At 42.4% G+C, this 21,814-nt stretch overlaps 1 protein-coding gene across 19 annotated transcripts in view; it reads left to right on the top strand.

Annotated features, from left to right (window-relative positions):
• Nucleotides 1-328: 328 nt before the first annotated feature.
• LOC137125738 (neuronal cell adhesion molecule-like) overlaps nucleotides 329-21,814 on the top strand; it is a 72,623-nt gene continuing 51,137 nt past the window's right edge. For 7 of the 19 annotated variants that reach the window (XM_067501655.1, XM_067501659.1, XM_067501656.1 and 4 more), the window contains exon 1: nucleotides 329-536. The gene's annotated coding sequence lies outside the window, so the exon portion shown is untranslated. The remainder of the gene's footprint in view (nucleotides 537-21,814) is intronic. The other 12 variants (XM_067501661.1, XM_067501662.1, XM_067501660.1 and 9 more) reach the window with 4 other exon arrangements.

Genomic DNA, 21,814 nt, shown 5'->3' with positions numbered 1-21,814 from the left:
TTGTAGCTGTTTCATGATGATTAAATCTAATAATAATAACATAGCAGCAACATTTAAAAGCTGCTCCCTGCTGTTAAATAAGAGGAAAGGACATTCCTGAGTATTAAAAGGCAACTTTTGGTTTGTTGTAGCCTAAAAGTCGTCCAGCTGTTGTCCATCTGTGGTTTGGGGACTGTAGGGGGATAAAGTACTATTAGCCTGTCTTTTCGGATAACAATTTGCTAGAATGGTTCAGTGCCTTGAGGCCACCATACATCGGCAGCGGCGCAGCAATGAGCGTGCGCACGTCCCGGAGTGTCGCTGCGCGCCCCCGCCCGTGTGTCTGTGTGCGTGTGTGTGTGTTTGTGCGCGCGCGCTGGTGAACTAGTGGGAGAGGAGAGGACCAGTGAGTGAGAGGCAGCAGAGACAAGTGCAGGAGGCTCGGAGCTGAGCGGGACTCCACGTAAATCAACACATCAGACGGCATCGCTTGTGTCGCAGGAGACGGAAGATACGCAGCACGCTCCGTGTTTCGCGCCGCCGAAGGAGAAGATAAGGTGAGTCCGTCCTGATAAACACGTGTCGCGTAGCTTACAGTTCAGTGTCCGGAGTTTGTGGGGAGGGAGGCAGGCTGCCGGATGCTGCACGGATCCCGATAAAACCCCTGTCCTGTTTACAGCTGCTCATCAGTTTTAGAGCCGGACCTCTTACAGTCCTCCGGAGTTTCCGAGTTACGTGGACGTGTCCAACTACAGCTGCTGTCATTAGACAGAGCAGGTACAGGTGAACCGGAGCGCCACTGTCAAATCAAGGCTTGACACAGTGTGTGCTGCTGAAAACAGGGAGAAAGCGCTGCCACTTATGTTCCAGTCTGAACCTTTCATGTCTTCTGTCCTCCATGATCCTCAGATCCCACTCTGGATATATAGACCGATAGATAGTGTTCGAGTATTTGACAGTTGTTTTTTTCCTGTGTTGTCGAAATTGATGCCTTCATACACAAAATCCCTCACGTCCTATGCTGAATTGCTCCCCACATCTATAATTCCTGTCATATTCCTGTCACAACTATCTTGCTTTGACTGAGAATTCAGTTTGTTTATTCTAATTTGCCTTTGTCAGATTCACGTTTACATCTCATGCCATTTATTTCACATAGTCAAATAAATGCTTTACTAGAAAATAAACACACACACACATTCCCACCCAAGCCCCTCTTTACTCCCCCCTCCTCCTCTTCTTCCCTCTGTCTCCTTTTGGTCAAAGCTTCAGTGAAGAGGGAACACACCATCACCCCCCCACCAACTGCTCATCCCCAGACCCACTCACTCATACACACACCCAAACACGCATGCCTTAGCTGTACACTTTTGCTGGCTGCTCCAGTCCCCAAATTAATACAATGCTAATGACCCCTGCTTTATTGTATGAAGCTGTTGTTCTTACTCCTCTCTGAAAGGGGCTGACACACTTTCTAGTAATGTTTATTCTCTCCAGGCAGACCATTGTTAATCTGTTTAAGAAGATAACAATATCCCTCTAGCTTTGCCTTATGTCTAGTTTGCATTAATTCAAAAACAGGCGGCAAAATGTGGGATACCACTTTATGTATGCACATCCCCGTCTGTCTGTGTCTTTTGGTTGTCTCCTCTGTCTTTACCTTGACCATGACAAACCAGGATGTTGCACGACCCCAAAGAGCCACTGCTCTACTGCAGATGGAGCTGTGCCCACAGGCTCATTTGACCAATGTGGAGGAATCAGGACAAGTTAGTGACCTACATTATGCTGGTGTCTTTACTTTCACCCTCAGCACAATCGGCACTAGGCGGGGAGATTTGCATAACTAAGAGATTATGATGACACACGTTGGCTGGAGTTATTGTGAGAGCAGCAGTCGGTCGCACTGCTGACCCAAAAGCAGTGGCGGGCAGCTCGGCTTCGGGGGCTATGGGAAAAGCTTGGGTGTTGGAGGGGAAAATGTCACTAATTTCACTCTGTGGGCTGCTGAAACACGCAGACTGTTCTGTGTTGTGTGATCAACGCTCCTTCTGTAAGTGGCCGTCTGTGGCATTATGAACTCCACCAACCACAGGACGGGACAAAATGACAGAAGGAGTTGTTGTGTCACTTGTGGTAATCATGATGACATCATTTCTTGGAGGAACTGCTGTGAACCTGAGAGGCTCAGTGATTCATTTCACAGAGGATGCTTCACTTATGTATTTATGTATAATTTCATGTGTATTATAAGATGAAAATATGTTGACATTTTGATACTTTCATTGTCCTATGAGAACGTAAAATAACAATAGTCAGTTTGTGAATCAATGGCTGAATCAGTCATGGAGTTTGAAGACATCATGTGTGATGTTGGGAAATGTAGCAAGCATGTTTCACTATTTGCAATATTCAACTATCGTTGACAAAATCATTATGGGATTATGGGAAAATCTCACTCCCTTTGAATGTTTTGATTTTAGTCTGTTGATGGTTATTTGGTTTTGGAAGTTTTGTGTATATGTTGGGACATTTTATGTGTGATTTCAGTCGTGTTGCCTTTCCTTAGAATGGTTATTGTGGGTCATTATTGAGTCTTTTTGCGTCTTTCTATGATTGTTGTGCATCTCTTTGTGGCCAGTTTTAGTTGTGTTCAAATACGAAATATGAACAGCAACTTCAGACACTTTGCCAATGAGTCTCCTGACCTCTTGGACCCCTGGGCCAGTGCCCAGTAGGTCCTCTCAGTAATCCATCCATGGACAAAAGTATTAATGATAACTGAGAAAACAATCAACAGTGGAAACAATATGATCAGGCCGTTTGTTATCAAGCCAACAGTTTATCTAGATTATCTAAACCACTTTATTAAGTAATAAAGCTGCAAATGAGCAAACACTAAATGTTGGTGCAGGAAAACTGCGCATGTACAACTGTTGTCCTCTGAATAGAGTAGGTCAAAGCTGAACCAGTGTGTTGATCTATTAGCTGTGTTTCATGTTGCTTGTTTGAAGTTCAGCATTATCCTTCAGTTTTTGGACTCAGCACAGTGTTATTGTTACTGGTTGACGTTTAGTTCTAGAAGGTGAGGAAAACACTAGTTGTTCTTTACTAATAATTCCTTTTTCATGCATAATTGCACAGGCACAGTTCAACAGTGCACCATCCAAGGTCATTCCATCTGACTGACTGAATGATTGAGGCACTCTGGAGACACGTGTACTTGTGCCCTGAGTGGAGACCATCCAGCAGCCGTCGCGAATAAAAGTGCTGTGCTGTTCAGCTGTGATGATGCTAAGTCTCTGGGGACTGATGGAGGCTCTTGCCTATCCATGAGTGTCACAGCGCTCTGGATGTTTCTTCCCAGTGAGCCAGTCACACACAGCGGCACAGCACCCTGACGTGGCCTGGGCCCCTTGTCACAAGCGTGTTTGTCTCATTTTGGGACTGATGAGCAACCTCATTAGGGGACCACAGAGGGAGCAGGGTCCTCCTGCTTCACGGCTGCTTGCACACTCGTCTTGGTTGTAATTTGCACAAATGTATGCATGGATAGGGGAGTACATGCAAAGACGGACACAGTGTATGTTCACTGCATACACACTCATTCCACTTTGTCTCCCTATGTCTCTGTGTGTGGAGCCTCAGTGTTTGCAAGCTGGTGGGTGCAATTAGAGTTTCACACTCAGTTAGGCAGCAGCTCTAATGGGGAAAGACACGTTCCTGCAAATTCACTCCACACCCACAGCTGCAATTGTTGATGTTTACATCCTAGACCTGTTTTGCATTATCACCAGCGGATGGTGACAGATGACAAAAAAATTGATATTTGGTGATTTATGTGCAGCTCTAAGAAAGGCTCAGACTAGTTGTCTGAGTAATTAGAAACAAAAATGTGCGGTTGCTTTGATATTATAGCTGTTATTGCTGAAAGGACAGTTTAACCAGTCGATTAGTTGGTCAAGATAAAATGAATAAGAAGCTATGCTAATAAATAAGAAATGCTTTCACTCAGGATTTTAACTTTTTCTGTTTTTGTACTGTAAATTTGGACCACAGCTTTTTACAACTTCACCTTGTGGTCCTGAGAAGTTGTGGATTCTTCTCAGAATTTAAAGACTGATTCATCACCACATACATGACACATAGGTCATATACAGTTGCATATTAATTGCCATCGATTTTTTTCGTCAAGGTTCCAGCTTCTCAGCTTCTGTGATCATAAACTGGAATATGTCTTGGAAACTGTGAGTGACCTTATATTTGGACTGTTTCTAAACCTAAACAATAACCTAGTAAATAATCAACAGATTAATCAGTATGGAGAACGCTGTTATTTACAGCCGTGGTCTCATACTTTGGTTATCGTTGTGCTGTCTCCTAAAAAATAGGTGCTGTACAGTTAAATCAGCTTGTGTTTTTTAGACAGATGGTGGATGAGCGGTGGTCAGTGTGGAGGTCCCTTGGTGGCTCATTGTGGATGAACATTTACACCAGAGGTTTATACCATCACAGTATCACAGTCACTGAGCACAATTACTCTAGGTTGCCTGCGGAACATTATTATCACTGTTATCACCCATGTCAGGTTATTAGAACCGTTAGTGAGAACAAAGAAAATAGAGATGCTTTTTTCTGTCCAAACCAACAGCCAGGGAATGACAGCAATAAGAGCCCCTTTTGAAGTAGGAGGCTGCGATAATGGCATGTAATGTTGTAGGTTTTATGTCTCTCTACCCCCACTGGAGCGCCTGACATGTTAACTAGCTCCGTATACCATTGGACCTGACTCCCAGTCAACCTTGAATTAAGGGTCTTGAAGTGAACAATTGACTGTGAGACTTGAGATGTGTGCTCAGAGTAGATCTTCTGAATTCTCTTAAGCAGCTCCGTCGTCTTGCCACCCACTAGAAGAAAAGAAAAGTGGGAGTGTTTTGAAGCTTTCGGGGTTGCAGGAGGGAGGAGGGGTGGATCATGTACCTCAGTTGATGCCGAGAAGGGGCAGGGGGAACAAAGGGGATCTGTTTTCTCTGTCTGTACTGGCGGGGCGGCTGTTCTAGCCGCTTTCTTGCAGTGTAAGGGGGGTGATGCAGGGTTATGCCCAAGGACATTCACAATAGAAAGTTGGGAGTTGGAACCTCAGCTTGAGCACACGGTTGTTCCTGCGGAAGAACACTGGAGGGGCCGACTTTGCTACCGAAACCCTTGGGCGTCCTGAAGCTCTGGCCAACTATGGGCAGCAGAGGCTGGAGAGGTAGCCGGTGGCCCAGTGGCAGCACATAACAATGACCACTACTTCCCTTTCCTGTCCTGAAAACAACAAGAGGTGGGCACTGCACCTGCCGGCAGGGTGCAGGCTCGCCAACATTACAAAGAATACAGGAAGAATGTTTACTTGAATGCTTTCTTTTCTCAAGCATCCATCTTCCTCCTGTTTGCATAGAGCTTAAGAAAAACCCGGCAGCACATCCCACTCTCTGTTGGCACTGTGATGCAGCCCACTTGTGTCGTCTCATAGCTCAGCAAATACATCACCTCGGCTCTTATTCTGCGTATAACACTGGAGATTCAAAGAATGGGCCCTGTAAAGAAGCCCATCACAAGTCTCCACACTCTAACCAGCCTGTTGCTCAACATTACATCCTGTAAACTTGTAAAAGTGGCAGTTGGACGGGATAAGTGGAACAAAGGCATAGATCACCTATTCAACTCCAGCACATGATGTTACAGTGATTGAATCAACAAGAAGAAAGTGGACACTTAACTGTCAGCTCATGAATAAAGTCAATATGGAACCACAAAGTGGCTTTGCTATGGTTCAGAAGACTCACTGACCTCAAGGTCTTATTTAGGCCAAACCTTCTAGTGCCTGTACTCCTTGCCCCACCCTCTGCCCCCTCCCACACCCTGGCCTAGGGTAAGACACCATGTTAGCAGCTCAGCAGCCATCAGTGAAGGGTCCTTAATCCAAGTAGGATGACAGCTTGGCTCTGGATGGTGTTTCTTTGGCACTGAGACCAATGGGCTTTTCTTTCCCCCTTTTTTCTTCCCTTAAACCCCCCAAACACAGCCACAGGAATCCTGGGAAAAAAAAAATTCTCCCGGGGGAGACAAAGGAACGGGATGGTAAACAAATCCAAGTGTAGGTCTGGGATTCCTCCATTCAGCAGATGATAAATGCACACGTCCTTTCAGATATCAAAAGCATTAAACACAATGCAGACTGGCAGCTTTGTTTTTGTTGTTTCCTTTTTTTCCCCTCGTGCCACGTGTTGTGCAAAAAACATAATCTATACACAGATAATCTTTGTAGAGCCTTCAAAATGAGATGGGAAGATTGAGGTCAGAAAACCATTCGAAACACCAAATTTTGAAGTGCTGTTAAAATAAATCGCTTTTCGTTCTTTTACACCAGTCAGCTGAGGCGTCCAGGGATCAGTGTGTTGAGACTCTCATACAGTCCAGTTGTTACCATTTCTACAACACCGAGCATCAAGCATGTTTGTCAGCAGGCTGAGTCACTGCGCCAGGCTGCTGCGGCAAATTTCCCATTTTCACAGTGATCGTGTTGCCATGAACTGAGAACAAACGGAGTCACAGTGACATTGTTTTTCACCGAATGTGGGGGATGTTTCGCTTTATGTTGACTGTTTGTAACGTTTCATTCTCAAATGTGTCCCATCCGACAGCATTTTGGATAAACAATCAATGATCAGTCATCAGAGTAATGATCAATATTTGTTGGCCTGGAAATCTTAGACCAGGAGAATAAACATGTTGTTAAATGGAATAAGTGCAACAGCACTAAATAACCCAAGCTGATACAGAACTCAGATCATTAAACCAAATTTTTAAATTCCTTTTATGTCAGAGATATACATTTATCAGCCACCATGAGAAGAATATTGTCTTTAAGTTGGATTTATTAACAAAAGCCCAAGGACAACCACGATGAGGCTGACTGTGCTTGGGCCCTGTGCCAGAGCAATTTAGGTTCAAATGTTAGCAATGGAATAGCAATCACTATAATCTCCTCAGTGTTTTTTTTTTTTCTGGTTTCTCCGCACTGGGCATCTTCAGAAGCTGCAGGAATGTAATTGTACTATGACCATTTCTTGCTGTGGGCTAGCTGGGCCCGGCTGCAAGGAGGGGAGGATGGACAAATGGCGTCTTCATTTATCAGGATCTCCTCTGAGGCTGGCCGGCCCGATAACCCAATCAAATGTCTAGTGTGGCTGCGAGGTGTCTGAGCCAACACTGGGCTTTTTCAGCCTTGTGTTTGTCTCTCAGTCCATGTGGAAATATCAATGAGTCTTTGTTAAGCTGCCATGGTTTATGGTTAAAGCCCTGCGGATAATGGTGCTGATCAGCTATAGGTTTTTGGACATTTTCAGCATCAGAAGTCCTCTTTTCTGTGCCCATTTTCCGTTTATTTTGACACACATTCTCACTATTGTATATATGGATTTTTGTGGTGAATGGTTTTCCTTATATTGGTTTTACTTGGTATTGTGCTGGCAGAGGTTGAAAAGACTCTGGTCTGAAGCAGACCTAATGCCCGGGTCTTCAAGGTTGGCTGGTTTTGGGCCTCTCAGGGCTCACGGCACAATGACCACATCTCTTCGTGAGCCGAGCCATGGTGGACATGTTACTCAATGGGGTTACTGCGTGACAGAGGGCACACCTCCACACATCCTGTCAGGAAAATAGGACACTTTCACTCACTGGTCATTTGTGAGGTGTCACTGAGGTGGAATTCATAAAGCTCCTGGTTTTGAAGTCAGTATCTTGATTGTATTTGACATTTCTTGGTATGTAGAAGACTCAGCTAAGTGTCAAAGGCCACTCTTTAGATGTTCATCGCTGCTTTCAAAAATGGGATTGATGTAGAATAATAGCGGAAATTGTTAATGTACTAGAAGGCCTGATGTGCTTCTGCACTCAGTCCTAGTTTATATGCATTTTGCAGTCATCAAAGTTAAGTGCACATAACTTTTATATAATTGTTAATGTAACGTCTCAACTTTTCCCTGAATGATAAAGATTAAAAGTGGAGTTTTGTTTCCTAAGCCGGCCTTTCATGATATCTTCATATGCACAGCACGTGGATTTTTTTAAAACCTGTTCCATAATCTCAGCTTGTAGCTATGTGATTTAAATAAAGATCAGCCGCTGCCCTGAGAGCAGATTCTGCACTGAGCTGTATCACTGCATGTCTCTCTGTTTCAGTCTCTGGCTCTCTGTTCCTCTGATTACTTCCTTCCCTTTCTGAAGGTCTTCCTTCACCACTGTCAGAGTATGATATATTATAGGGGTAATAAATTTGCAAGCCAATGTTAGATTTGACAGGCAGTCGAAGCTAACAAATAGCTGTTGGGTTATTTTTTTTTTTTTTTTTTTGCATTTGGCCTCTGTAAACCACCACATGAAACCTTTTTTAAGATGTGAGAAAAGTCAAGACATTTAGCCCTCGTTTAAGGTGTTAGACAAAAGTGTGGCATTAAGCATTCAGGAAATACATTTTCACACACATACACTCAAATTGCTGGTAGCTTATTAGTAATGAAACAAAGTAACACAATTACAAGCGTTAAGATCGCTTTAAAACTTGGAGGAAAGTCTTTTGTATTCATTGACTGGCTGAAGGGTGTCCCGGTTCATTGGCCGACCACTTCTACAGACACAGTAAGTGCACTGGTTGTTCAGAGTGGATAATTCTTAACTTACGTATATAGAAAATCTTTGTTTCAGGCAGCAGTGATCTATTGAAGCCTGTTCCTCCACCATATGGTGGGCGCTCATTTATTAGAGCTTCTGATTTCATTTGTGGTTAGCTTATTTATTAATGATATTTTTCTGTGTGTACATTAGCTTGTTATTTTGGGAGCTCTGGAGGTAAAGCCATAAGGTAAATTAGTAACATTCATTAAATCCTTGCATAGTTTATGTTTCTAACACTGCCTTTAGATATGGGCGTTATGCACTGATATAGTCATAAACAGGCCAAAATAAGGGAAATACATGGAGGTCAGGCTGATTGGATTCTCCACAGTCACTAGCAGTGACATAAAATCTAATTAAGCCTTAGGCGTCACAAGTCAAACTCCTCCGGATTACCCTGGCCCTGCACCCAAACCCCGACCCTGGGAGAGAGTGATAACTAGACTCCCATAATCTGAAGCTGGGGCTGACTAGAGGGGGGTTGATGATGAAATCCAAGCAAACTGCCTCAATCCACCCAATGGCAGTGATGACTGACGACACCACAGGTTCCGTCATGTGTTATTCACATCATCGCAGAAGCTGTGAAACATATTGGGTAAATTAAGTTCAAATAAACACAGTTTGGCATTTTTTCCCCCAACGTCGGCCTGACTTAATGTTCGACACCACAGGAGGAAGTAGCTCATATATAGCTACAGTAATGTCAGTGTGTTTCGTGGAGATAATGATAGAAAAAATGATTTCATGCAGAGTTTCATCCGTATCGTTCACAATCCTTGGCGCTTTGATGTCAAATTAGAAGTGTGTCTGTATGGGTGGAAACGACAGACAGATTAGAGAACAGAAAACATGCTTTGAAAGAGCATTACCTCCCCTCCCCCTCATCCTCAAATCTGCCTTTGAGACAAAATAAAACCCAGCAAAGTATATTCTCTTTTGTCCTAACTTAAGTATGTGGGCTGGATGTATTCTCTGAATTTTAGGGGTTGTTTTTCACTCTCCCTTTTCTTTTAGTGACACTACATGTTTACGATCCACGGAGAATCACTTATAGCAGGAGACCACTATTGATCAGGAGTTAGCACAGTGGAATAGGTGAGGAGGGCGAGGGGTCAAGGAGGGTTGAGAAATGGGGAAAGGGACAATGACCAGGATACACTCTTCTTCCCACTAGGAAGCAGCCAAATGCGAAATGTGGCTCACTTCTACTGATCCTGGGAACAATGCACCACCTATAGGCTGGAAGCCTCAGAATATGTCTTCTCCCCATGTGTCCTTTCCCGTGTCTCCAAGGTATCACTGACCTGGACCCACGTGAATAAAGACACTGTATTGTTATTATCGATATATTATATAGCAACTTTCTCTGGACAATAGCTTCTTTTTTGCATCTCCAGTTAGAAAGTTGCAAGCGCTCGTTGTCTTTTCTTGCCTTCTCACGGGATTATGTTGTTTGTGAGTTGCATTTCCCTGTATAGCATCAAAATGCAGCCAGAGTGAGAGCTGAAAATGCTCTTTTGGTCTCAAAACACCCCCACTTCTGAGCTAGTTTCACTTGGTCCATTTATCTAAGCTGTGATTCAGCTGAATATGAATTTCGAGTGGAAACAGCATTGGCAGCAGAGGCAGGGCCACGTCCTTGATAGCCTCGTTGAATTAATTACTTCCAAATGACTGGTTTAAAGAATGAAAAGAGGAGTGTGAATAAAACCTGCTACTGATCTAATGTGCCGCTATGATGGAGGTCCATTTTTAGCCATAATGTCTTGTGAAACCATCCTTTCAAATTCCTGTGACTCATATTGTGTGGAATTGAAGCATAATGGAGTAGGTGGCCACAGAGAAAACCACCCAGAACAGCTCGTCATAGCACCTCAGTTTGATTGACACACAACTTCTTTTTTCACATCAGACATGGTAAAATGGTATAAAAGTGGCTCTTTTACATAACATTGGACAATTGCATGCCTAACCTCCTTTATTCACCGCTGGGCCTCTGTGAATTCAAACTGGAGCAACCTCAACATATCTGTGTTTTGTAATGCTAAAATTAGCAGAATCAGAGGCATGCGCTTGATATGGTAATGGGCCAAGGAATTTGTGTTTTTGTATTTATTTTCTGTGTTACTATGTATGTTTTCCTAAATTGGATTCTTACGTTCTAACGAATAAAAATTAGTGTTGTTTTGTTTGGACATTTAATCTAAGAATTATGAGCAGCAAATATAGATTGTATACAAAACATTTTTATCAATATATAGTATTTTTTTTAATCGGTCAAGAAACTCACCTGCCCTCATGTGACTGACCACCCTGACAAATTGATTGTGGATAAAAGTTTTGGTTTTTCCAGTTATTTTACAAATAATAGGATTTCATAACGTTAACGCAAAAATCATGTCGTCCGCAATGCTCGAATATAGAGTAAGGCACCATTTTTATCATGTATTGTTTGAGTTACTGTAGAGGCAGAGATGCAAAACAGCTAAAACTTCCAACCTATTAAAAGTGAGGATTCAATAGCACACTGCATATGTTTAGTTTTGGGCTGTTGGTCGAGCAAACCAGACGTTTTATTGTAACATTGTGCCGACCAGCACAAGTGAAAAGGTCAGTATTGTGTATAGGCCCTTATTTCTATATTTGGTTTACTACTGAGTGTCTCTGCACTGATGTTTTTAACACATTGACAAATAAAGTACAAAATGTCATTAGAAAACAAATCTTTGCAGATCCTGAATGCAAATAGCAGTGCCAACAACAACCTGGTAATTTAGCTGCAAAAGATGTATCGACGTATCGACGTATCGACCAGCGTAAATTTAAAAAAATAAAAGCTGATAATTCTAAGGTGTAATAGATCTTAAGCTTGAGCTTGAGCTTGAGCTTTAGCGACGCAGACCCCAATAGCTGTGATTGGTCACTGCGCTAAAGTGAGGCGTTATTTGTTGGAACAGGGTCAAGCCAGCTTCCGCTAAATTTTTGTTGCGCCATTTTCCCCGTACTTACGGTGTGGGCAATAAGAACGCTGCATGCAGACAAATGTTTTTCACATAGTAAATAGATGTATTTTTTGACTCATTGTTGAAATATGACAAACGTGTCTCAATAATGCCAGTAAAAAAAATGTTATTTCTAAAATATTTTCTTTGCTGATGATTATAATTCAGTAATTGAAACATAATAAAAATAAGTTGTAATGCATTCTTATTCCTATAGTGATACGGTTAGAAAATTTAAATGTATTGCCCAGTCCACAATAACAAAAAATGTCATCATGTTTTCATTTTGTTGAAAAACTTTTGCATTATAAGTTACCTGAAACTCCCAGTACCCCCTGGATACAAATCAAAGCGTCCTTTGGCAAGACACTGAACCCCAAGTTACTCCCGGTGGGTCAAGTGAAGCACCTTACATGGCAGCCGCCATCGGAGTGTGTATGAATGGGTGATTGAGACACTGTAACGGGCTTTGGGTAAAAGGGCTATATAAGCAGACCATTTACCATCTAGATCACCGTGATCAGCCTAACCGTTCTGAGCACAGATATACAGAAAGTGAGGATTAAATATAGCACAAGATAACATCTTATTAATCCCCATGGGCGAATTTTAAGAGATTCTTCCATGGTACCTATGTGGTTTTCTCTCCGCTTCCTTTAACTCATCTCCTACTTTTTCTTGAGTTTCTTAGAGGAAAAGAAAATGCTGCAGCACTGTTTGGGAAGAGTGCATTGTGCTGGATGATTTATGAAGAGTGTTGGTAGATGTGGCATAAATGAACACTTGTGTGACACTGAGATGTTTTCCCTCACAGACTCACACAGTAGCAGCTCTCAGCTGTGCTCAGTGTAGGGGTGTGCTGCACTAAATTTTTAATGGAGAGTTAAAGGATAAGGGGCATCTTCTGTGTCTGCCTGCATAGTGTCTCATTCTCACCTGGCCAAGCTCCAGTGCTCACTGCAGCATTCTGACCCTCTACACTGCTCCACTGAGACCGGATACAAAGCTTCATTAAAGACTTTTTAGATCTGGTTCATGCAGCACAAGCTTGTATTTCAAATGTGGCCAGACTTTAAAGTTCCTTAGTGAGTTGACACCTACATTTTATTTTCTGAGCTGGCACTCTTCTTAACAACCTCTGTGCTGGAGTAATATGTAGGTCGTTTGACCACCACCCACCAGCCTATGTCACGGTCAAAGCCTCATTATTTCAGCGAAGCCCTGGCTGTCCTTCAATGGCTCTTTCTCTGCCGCTTGGTGACAATGCATTTTTTCCATGCCATAAAGCAGATGCTGTATTATGGCAACACAATACTGGGCCCATCTGAAACTGTTTACCATGTGAAAGGCTCACCGGGATCAGGATGCCTACCACTGTGTGGGGCTTTTTGACTTGCCACTCTGTAATGAGTACACACTGGAAGGAGAAGGAGCAGGCAGCTTTAACTGGCATTGTGATCGCTGCATAGAGAGAGGAAATGCAGTATAACGTGCTGATCCAGCCTATTCTTCTGGGGCCGGGGCTTTTTCTACTTACTAGAATACAGAGATTACTATGGCATCAAATGATGCTGTCAGCAGTTACACTTACAACAAACAAAACGGCAGCAAACCTGTTTGAATAATTGGCCACCTAAAAAAGTTTATCCTCCGAATGATTTGATGCTATAAAAATAAATTTTTAGATTTGTCATGACATGAATTTAGAAACAGATGTGACAGGGGCCTTCTTTGGTGAGGACACTGACCTTTTAAAGCTCTTTCTCTGAAAGTCAACAAATCAAGAAGTAAGAAGTGACGGTTGACTTTACAGTTTGCCTGAGCTGACAGAACAAAACCCTCCAGGTAAATAACTCTCCCTTTGTGTGGCTAGTACCTGTCTTCTCTTGTCTTGCTGTTTTTTGGCAGCGAGTTGAAGAGTTGAAGAGTTCTGAGTTGTGTGCCCTCAGTGCATGTCGTATGACATTGTGCACCACAGCCCACCCCTTGTACAAAACAAGTAAAACAGTGTGAAAGAAGCACTGGTGTTGGAGTGGTGGCCTGTCAGTAAGGCTGTTAGTCACTAATTGAGCACGCAAGCAGAGAGGGTTCGTGAAAGGCCAGAGTTACCCGACCAAATGGGCTGGTTGGTCAGTCACCCTGCACAGTCAAAGTCTTCCATATGCCAGACCTGAGAAGGGACTTGTGGAGACAGGCAGCACTCAAGCCTCCTCCTCTGAGGAAGTGTGAGTGCTGTCCTTGGCCCCCTGCACCACTCACAGGGCTTATCCTCTCCGACAAGAGCTCTCCGAGGTCTCCAGCTGTTGATTAGTCATCCCAAGGATGCACATCTATCATGTCAAGAGAAATAACAGCTTCACCACACACATAAAAAGCCCACACAGGGACACATTTAAGTACAACTTTTAACCCAACTCTAGTCCCACTTCAGAAGAGAGATGTCACTATGTGCAAAAAAGAAAGTAACTGTAACTAAATAAACTAATTTGTTTTGTCCCTGAGTTGAAGGTTGGTAGCACTGCAGTGGGATGCAGTTGACTGTAGTTCATGTTTGTAGAAGTTTTTATTCACATTCACGAGTCCCAATGACTTGTGTGTTTTCTGACAGATGACTTCTCGTTCATTGCCACCACCAGGTCAAAGTTTGAGTTAATGTAGAATATCTAAACATCCACGAGATTTTGGTAAAAAAAATGTTCAGACTGTAATGTTTTTTTTGTTGTTGTTGTTTTTGGGGGGCTAAATCTTATAAATATATAAATATACTATTAAATATTTGTGCACTTCTTACAAATGCTAAACAAATCCCCCTACATGCCATTGCATTTAAAATGGTACTTGAACTTACCTATAAATGTAACATGTACCATTAGCCAGTACAAATTGTACTTTCTATAATTTCTGCCAAAATTACATTGTACAATCTAAATGTGTCTTTAATATTAACTAAATATAAATATTTGTTTTAATCTTTCTGCCATTTTAAAATAATATGATGTAAACCTTTTCACCCAACTGTGACTTCTTTCATTTCATTTATAAATAATTTGAGATTCTTCCTTTCTTTCCTCCTGTATGGGGCACGTTAGTCAGTTTTTAGAGCAGAAACAGGGCAATTTTGATCAAGCACACCTCATTCCGGTCTTTGAGTTCATTGGATGTCAGTTAACGATTTTCCTATCCAGTCTGTGTATAAAAGACATTTGGTATTGATATTTATGGGGGTAAACACATTTAAATGTGCTGTCAATACTTTCAGCTTGCAGCAAATCTTTCCGCAGCCAAATTAATTTTGAAATAAAAATAGCGACGATCTGTTCATCTAAAAACAACATCCAGGCAGTTTTCTTATTATTCAGCTGTCTGCGCTGTCATCTAAGTTATTTCAGCAAGTAAGCATCTGTCCCATTCTGTTATATCGTTTACCTGAAGAGTACAAGATGTCTTGTCATAACTGCAGCAGTGTTAGCTTTACTTATCAAGACCGAGACAAACCACAGAGAATAACACGCACAGTGGAATCTCGGTTGTGAACAGACACCATCTTCTTCTGAGAAAACCCAGGCCTGAATGGCTGTAAATGACAAGGCTGTTGTCTCCAGCAAATCAAGTGAAGGTCTTTTCCTGCAGCTTCTTCTTATCCTCCGAGCCAGTTTCTCTGACATCGTGCATTCAGGCAAAGCTCGTCTGTCAGCTTCGTTTTGTCACTAATTTATTCATTTAAGCAGTGGCAGCCACATTCAAAGACAATGGCACACAAGCTCTGAGTTGAATTAACCTCAATAATTATGCAGATTTGGGGAAAGAAAAGCCCAATTGTTACACACTCCTCAAAATTCTTGCCCCCCCCCCCCTCCCCTGTGCTTGACATCCAAGTGAATAAATTACTAGACTCAAGGCAATATTCCAACTTCTCTCCCAAGAACCCGTTTGGAACTACAGTATTTTACATTATATGATTGAGAATATTTAGACTGTACCCTCCAAGGTCAGCCATTATGTTTATGTTTGTAGTACTGACAGTTTTCACATAGTCCTCAGCCTAATGGAAGCATGCATCCACTGTGAGTGCATTATCCCATGTTAGTAGAGCAGGAGATCCATTTTCTCCAAACATTTTAAAGGAATCGACTTCAAATGTTTCCAATAAAGGCCTGGTTTTAAGTGCTAATGGGCCATTTGATCAATACATGAGCTTTTCCCACTGTAAATACCAAAGGTAGTTGAACACATTTATAGGAGAGCATTTGAATCCATTAAGTGTTCACTTGAATCCAGAGGACATTTTAGCTGATATAGGATGTTTATGGATGTTTGGAGCGTGCAGTATATCACTCCGATTTCATTCTTACCAAAGAATTTCATTCTGTTATAACACAGTTCCATCCAGTCCTGTAGTTTCTGCACGATGCCAAAAATTCCACACGGTAAAACATGACAATTGTCTCCATAAACACCAAAACCACATTATTTTCCACTAACACGTATATAAAACCAAAAGTAAAACATGAATTGTACTATCTTAAATACATCTCCTCAATTGTTGGTGACTTTCTAAATTTCGTTAAACTTGTACATTTACTTAATTTAATTTATGGATCCCATAATTTTCAGCTAATTTACTGTAAAACTTTCCTTACATGTTAAAAAATAAATAGACTTCTCTCATATCAAAATATTGATTTAGTAAGAGCTACAATCATCCAGCACACTTCACGTGGCTTCTATTGCCTGTACCTCGCTCTAGCCAGCTCTGGTGTATAGTTTGTTTCTAATATTTTTAATAATATAAGATGGATATCATTGGGTTTGGGCCAAACAACTCATACATACCATGGACTTGGGCCCAGGTGAATGCTGTTTGACAGAGGAATTAATCATCCATCCTGTCCCATCATATTCAATGAAAACATATTACAACACTGTTTAAATATTGGACACGTGTTTTGGTAATGATATCCGTCCACTTCTAACCAGTGTTGTGCAGGTTCACAATAAGACCTTGCTCAAAGTACAGCGTCTCACACACACATCAATTGAACAAACCCTCTGCCACTCACGTCCACATCAGTGTTAACGATGCTCACGTTTAAGTTGTTTATATATATATATATATAGAAGTTCTTGGCTGACTGTGGGAAAAACAACAATAACAGAAGCCTATTTGCAAGTACTCAGCTGCTAAAAACAAGTGCAGCTGAAATTCTCTTACATTGTCAACACGGTGGAGGAGATGAAAGCCTTTCTCCAACAGATGAAGAGCAGGAAGCCCAGGGATGTTGTTTTTACTCTGGTGTTTCTAAGAATAGGACAGCTTGATTACAAAAAACGTCTCCTCATTGTCTGTGTTTACAGAGCTCACGATTGGTTTAATAACCGAGGTCGTTTGTGCTGTAATGATGCAGGATGAGTCAGTGGCACATGTGTTAGCCTGCATGTGTGCCACTGTGTTTTTCTGCAGCTTGTGACCACTGTCGTCTCGAAATGCTATCAGTTACTCAAAGACAACCTGTGTCATTTGTTTGGGGATACATGTGAGGGTGAATTATTGATGCAGTGTAAATCCAATCTGGCTACTGGCAGGTGCATTGTGTGTGTGTGTGTGTGTGTGTGTGTGTGTGTGTGTGGGAGTGAGTGCGATGTCAGAGAGGAAGAAGGAACAGTCCTGTAATTAAATGGCAGCACAGTCTGCAGTCCTGCCCACACAGATGCAGCTATAGGCGTACAGGCTATAGAGTCTGCTTTACATACACACACGAACACCACAGTGTTCACACACACTGTTGCTACACAAAAAAACGAGTCTTTCTCCTTTTTAATCTGTCACTCTTGAGCATTAGCTTCCTCTGCTTTTTCTCCCCCACTTCCTGTGTCTCTCACACCATCTTCTCTTGCTTTTTGTTTTCTTTTCTCCCTCACAAATTTCACAATGTGCAACACTCGAGCTGCAGCAGTCTGTTATTGTGCAGCAGGTAGACAAGCTGCTTGGACCCCAGCCCCGATATCATCCCATTGTCCCTGTGCTGTCACCTGCACCAGAGAGCATGCAGCCTGCGAAGAGAGGGGAGGAAAAATGGGGAAGAAGGGAAAGAGGCAGAGAAGTCTGGAAAAGGATGGAGGACTGCATGGTTTTTCTCCATTGGGCCAGTTTCTACCCACTTGTTTGTGGCAGCTGTTTACATGGCTGTTGTGGGTGTTGTTTGAGAATTTCCAGAATATACACACACACTCCTATGTCAAACAGGCACACAACCTCACACTTGCAAACACACAAACACAAACATTTGATTCCTGTTGCAGGAATGTACACACACTTCTCCCTTCTCACAAACAGTCACACTCTGTATAAATACATATATTTTCCAGTGCCCACACCAATACACACGCATACACATGCACACACACACGCGCACACACATAGGAACAGACCAAACTGCTAATTATGGAGGACATCTACCTTCACTGTCCTTTACACTTCTGCTTCTCTTACTTGCACCTGCTTTTTATCTCAGCACCCGCACCAGCCGTGTGTGTGTGTGTGTGTGTGTGTGTGTGTGTTTTCATCAGGCTTATTAAACCCTTCAGCGCTGCCCCCTGCACCACTGTGGCTCAGGCCTAAGTCAAAATATTGTAACACCACATCACTGACACTCAATCTGTCAGCTGTCTGTGGTTTGTTTGATTTGCTTTTTCTTGTTACAGCTTTATGTGTAATAAAGCTGTTCTTTTTAATCTCCCTTTTTTGTTTATTTCTTTCTTTTGCTGTTGACTTCTTTAGTGAGATATGGATTTTACATCAGAGGAGGAGTAGGATGCCCTAGAAAGCCCATATGTTTGTGTCTGTGCTCATAATAAAAAACAAAGCAAAAAGCACTACACAAGATGCGTTTGCTCTGATGGAGGTGGTTCAAGGTGTTTCACCCAGCTTTTGCTTTGCCTATGTTTTATCGCATTCAAGCCACACAGTGTATTTAAGGTGAATCTTTCTTCTTTAACTTGAGAGAAGCAACATTTTTATTGCTTTTCTCTGCTCATTCAGAGCATGAAAAGCAACGTCAGAAAAGCTGCATATTCAAAAACATTGTAGAGATTCAGAAATGCATTGGTCTTCAGGCATAAAAATACATTTCTTTATTTTTCTTCTCTCCCTATTGGTGATCTTTGTTCATGCTCAGTTCACTCAGTCCACTAAACTTTTCATTCATATATATATATATATATATGAGAATAGAGAAGCTGTTCTTTTTTAAGACAAGGCTCTTAGTCTTGTTTTGCTCTATCTAGTGTGTCAATTCTGATATACTGTGTTTGTGTTGATTCTGTTTGTACTTGTATGTTCTTGGGAGGTTTAGGTTGTGTTAAGAAGACAGGTGGTGTGTGAGCTGGGCAAGCAGCATGGGTGAGGATGAAAAAGAGGAAGGAGGGAAGAAGAGAAATCTCATTCCCGTCCTGCTGACACAAACATGCACTTCAAAGATACTGTGGCTTCTGGAGACACTAGGCGTCTTCAGCTGTTCACTAACTAATGAAATCTGAAATAACAGCCGCGGAGCAACCTCATATTCAGCTTTCTCTGTGGCTGCTCATAATGCTATTGCTTAGTGATAAATGAAACTGCCGTCCATCCATTCGGTCATGTGTCAGTGTTTGTGCTTATGGGCACGGTGTTGCCAACAGTAATGAACAGCCCGGATGACTTGCCCTGTGCAGCATCGATCGCACTCACACAGACGGCTGATGGAAATTGGTCCTGGTGGGGAAGCAAAGGAGGTGCGCACATGCCTACGCCTTCTGTGGACGCATATGGACACAGGGATGAGCACACATGTACAGACTGAGAGAGACATAGCGTATGTCTGTGTGGGTGGGGGTGGGTGGGAGTGTGTGTGTGTGGGTGGGGGTGTGTGTGTGGGTGGGTGGCCAGCAGTGTGTGTTTATTGACATCCGTGGGTGCTCACTGCTCACTGGACCGAGCATGATCTTCTTATTGGTGACAGTATGGAGCATATAGATGAGAGGACCTGCTCACTGGGTCTTTTTCTCTCCTTGCTGCAGTAAACTCTTGGATCTCTTCCACCGTCCCTCATGTCCTCAGCTGGTGCTCTCTGCGGTTAGAGGCAAACCTCATACACACACTGTATTGAATCAGACTGGTTTGCTTCCTCTCCTGATTCATTATCACATGAATAGTTGCCGTATTGCCGTGTGCTGTATGACTATGACAGTGGGCAAGTCCTTCCAAGTCACTGGCTGCTGAGCTAACAATAGCTAAAGGAGGAGAGCTTTCCTATTTCCAGTGGTTCAAATTCTGGTTTATTATAACTTCAGCTGGGTTTCTGTTGTCTTCAAAAAATATTTCTACACCAATGATTACACCGTACACAACAAATTAAGTGCAAAAGTCTGGGAACAATAATCATAATCTACAACGGGGCTACTATATTCATTTTTTGGCCGGCACCCTCATTACTGGGGCCCGCCATGACATTTGAGAAGCTCAAGCTTATTCTCAGTTTATCCTCTTCAGGGTCACGGGAGGCCTGGAGCCTATCCCAGCCATCACTGGGCAAGAGGCAGAACTAACACAGAGAGACAACCACAGACAGACAAGCATTCACACTCACATTCACACCTTTGCACAATTTAAAGTCAGAGTTGTGAAATCCCAAACAAAAGCTCAGACAGGATGTAAACAGTTTAGTCACTTAACCACTTGATATAGGACACACTGTAAAATAAAAATGAGCACAATGATAATATCATTACTAACAACTAATGAAAGCGAATGTGAGTGTCGTTAACATACATAGTGAACGTAAGCACTAAATTACTCTATGTGTTCCTACACTCTCCAGTCAAGCACCAGCTCTCTCTCCTCCTACATCCTTTGTGAACTGTTCAAGGTCCGTACACACTGTAGGTCAGTTACAAGGGGCCTGGTGGCTCAGTGGTAGAGCATTAAGTTGGGGTGCAGAAGGCCCCAAGTTCGAATCCCAACCCAGCTAACCAGCCACCAAGGGAGACCTTATCCGAGCCGGTATAAAATGGGATAAAAACGGTTGCAGCAGGAAGGGCATCCAATGTAAAATCTCATGCCACACTCCGCTGTGGCGACCCCTGAAGGGACAAGCCGGAAGCCATCGATCGTTGACAGACTGTAGGTCAGTGGTGTTTCAACTACAAACCCCTGTCATTATGGAACAATCAGCTCTTTCCAAATATTGAAAAATCTCAGGTATTTCACGCCATCCCAAGAAACGTAGAAACACCTTTCATCAATACAGATGAAATTAATTAGCCCATTTCCAGACCCCTGAAATGCCTCCCTCATCCTACATTTGTTAAGTGATTAAACCTAATGTGGTATTGAAGAAACAGCCAACTAATCAGACCTTAGTAAACAGGATTAAGTTCAGATGCTGTGTGGTTACACGCAGGCTAAAAGGTAGTAAACTAAATTAACTTAATATTTAAAGTTGTATACATGCATCAAGAGTAATTCAGTATTTTAAGATTGTTTTCCCAGAAGCTGATGTCCGAGACATGATGTCACCTCCCTTTCTCTGGCTGACCTGAACTTTTGTTTTAAACTTTTAAGTCTTTTTTTGTGATGCATTTGGAGATCTAAACAATTAACTTGGTAGGTGCAAGGTAATTGTTAATGATAGGAATTTGGGGCCAAACTACCTAAATAAAATCCAGATAGAAACACAACAGAATTATCCTTTTGTAACATAGATCACAGAAACAGAATTGATGCTGCAAATATTCTGGAGGGAACAAGAAAGAGACTAGTGCTGCTCTTGCATCTGTTAAGTTGCGCTATTGTGTGTTTTGAATTGTGCCAGTAAGGGCCTTTTGAGTTAAAAAGAAATACGATACATGCCACTACAGGTCCTTAACCTCAGGGATGGTCTGCAGCCTGCCTGTGTGTGGTAAATATCTCCTATTCTACACTTTCTTTGTTTTTTTACTGCACTGTCTCTGCCTCTCTCTCTCCCTCTGTCCTTTTCTCTTTCTCTCCATCATCCTCTCTCTTGTCTGTGAGCATGTTAACACTCCAACCCTGTCACCAAGCCTTGCGGCACCATGGAAACCAGTCACACCAT

Source organism: Channa argus, chromosome 4, assembly GCF_033026475.1.
Source record: "Channa argus isolate prfri chromosome 4, Channa argus male v1.0, whole genome shotgun sequence".
NCBI lineage: Eukaryota > Metazoa > Chordata > Actinopteri > Anabantiformes > Channidae > Channa > Channa argus.
The sequence above is the reverse complement of the archived record's forward strand: the minus strand, read 5'-3'. Positions and strand labels throughout refer to the sequence as shown.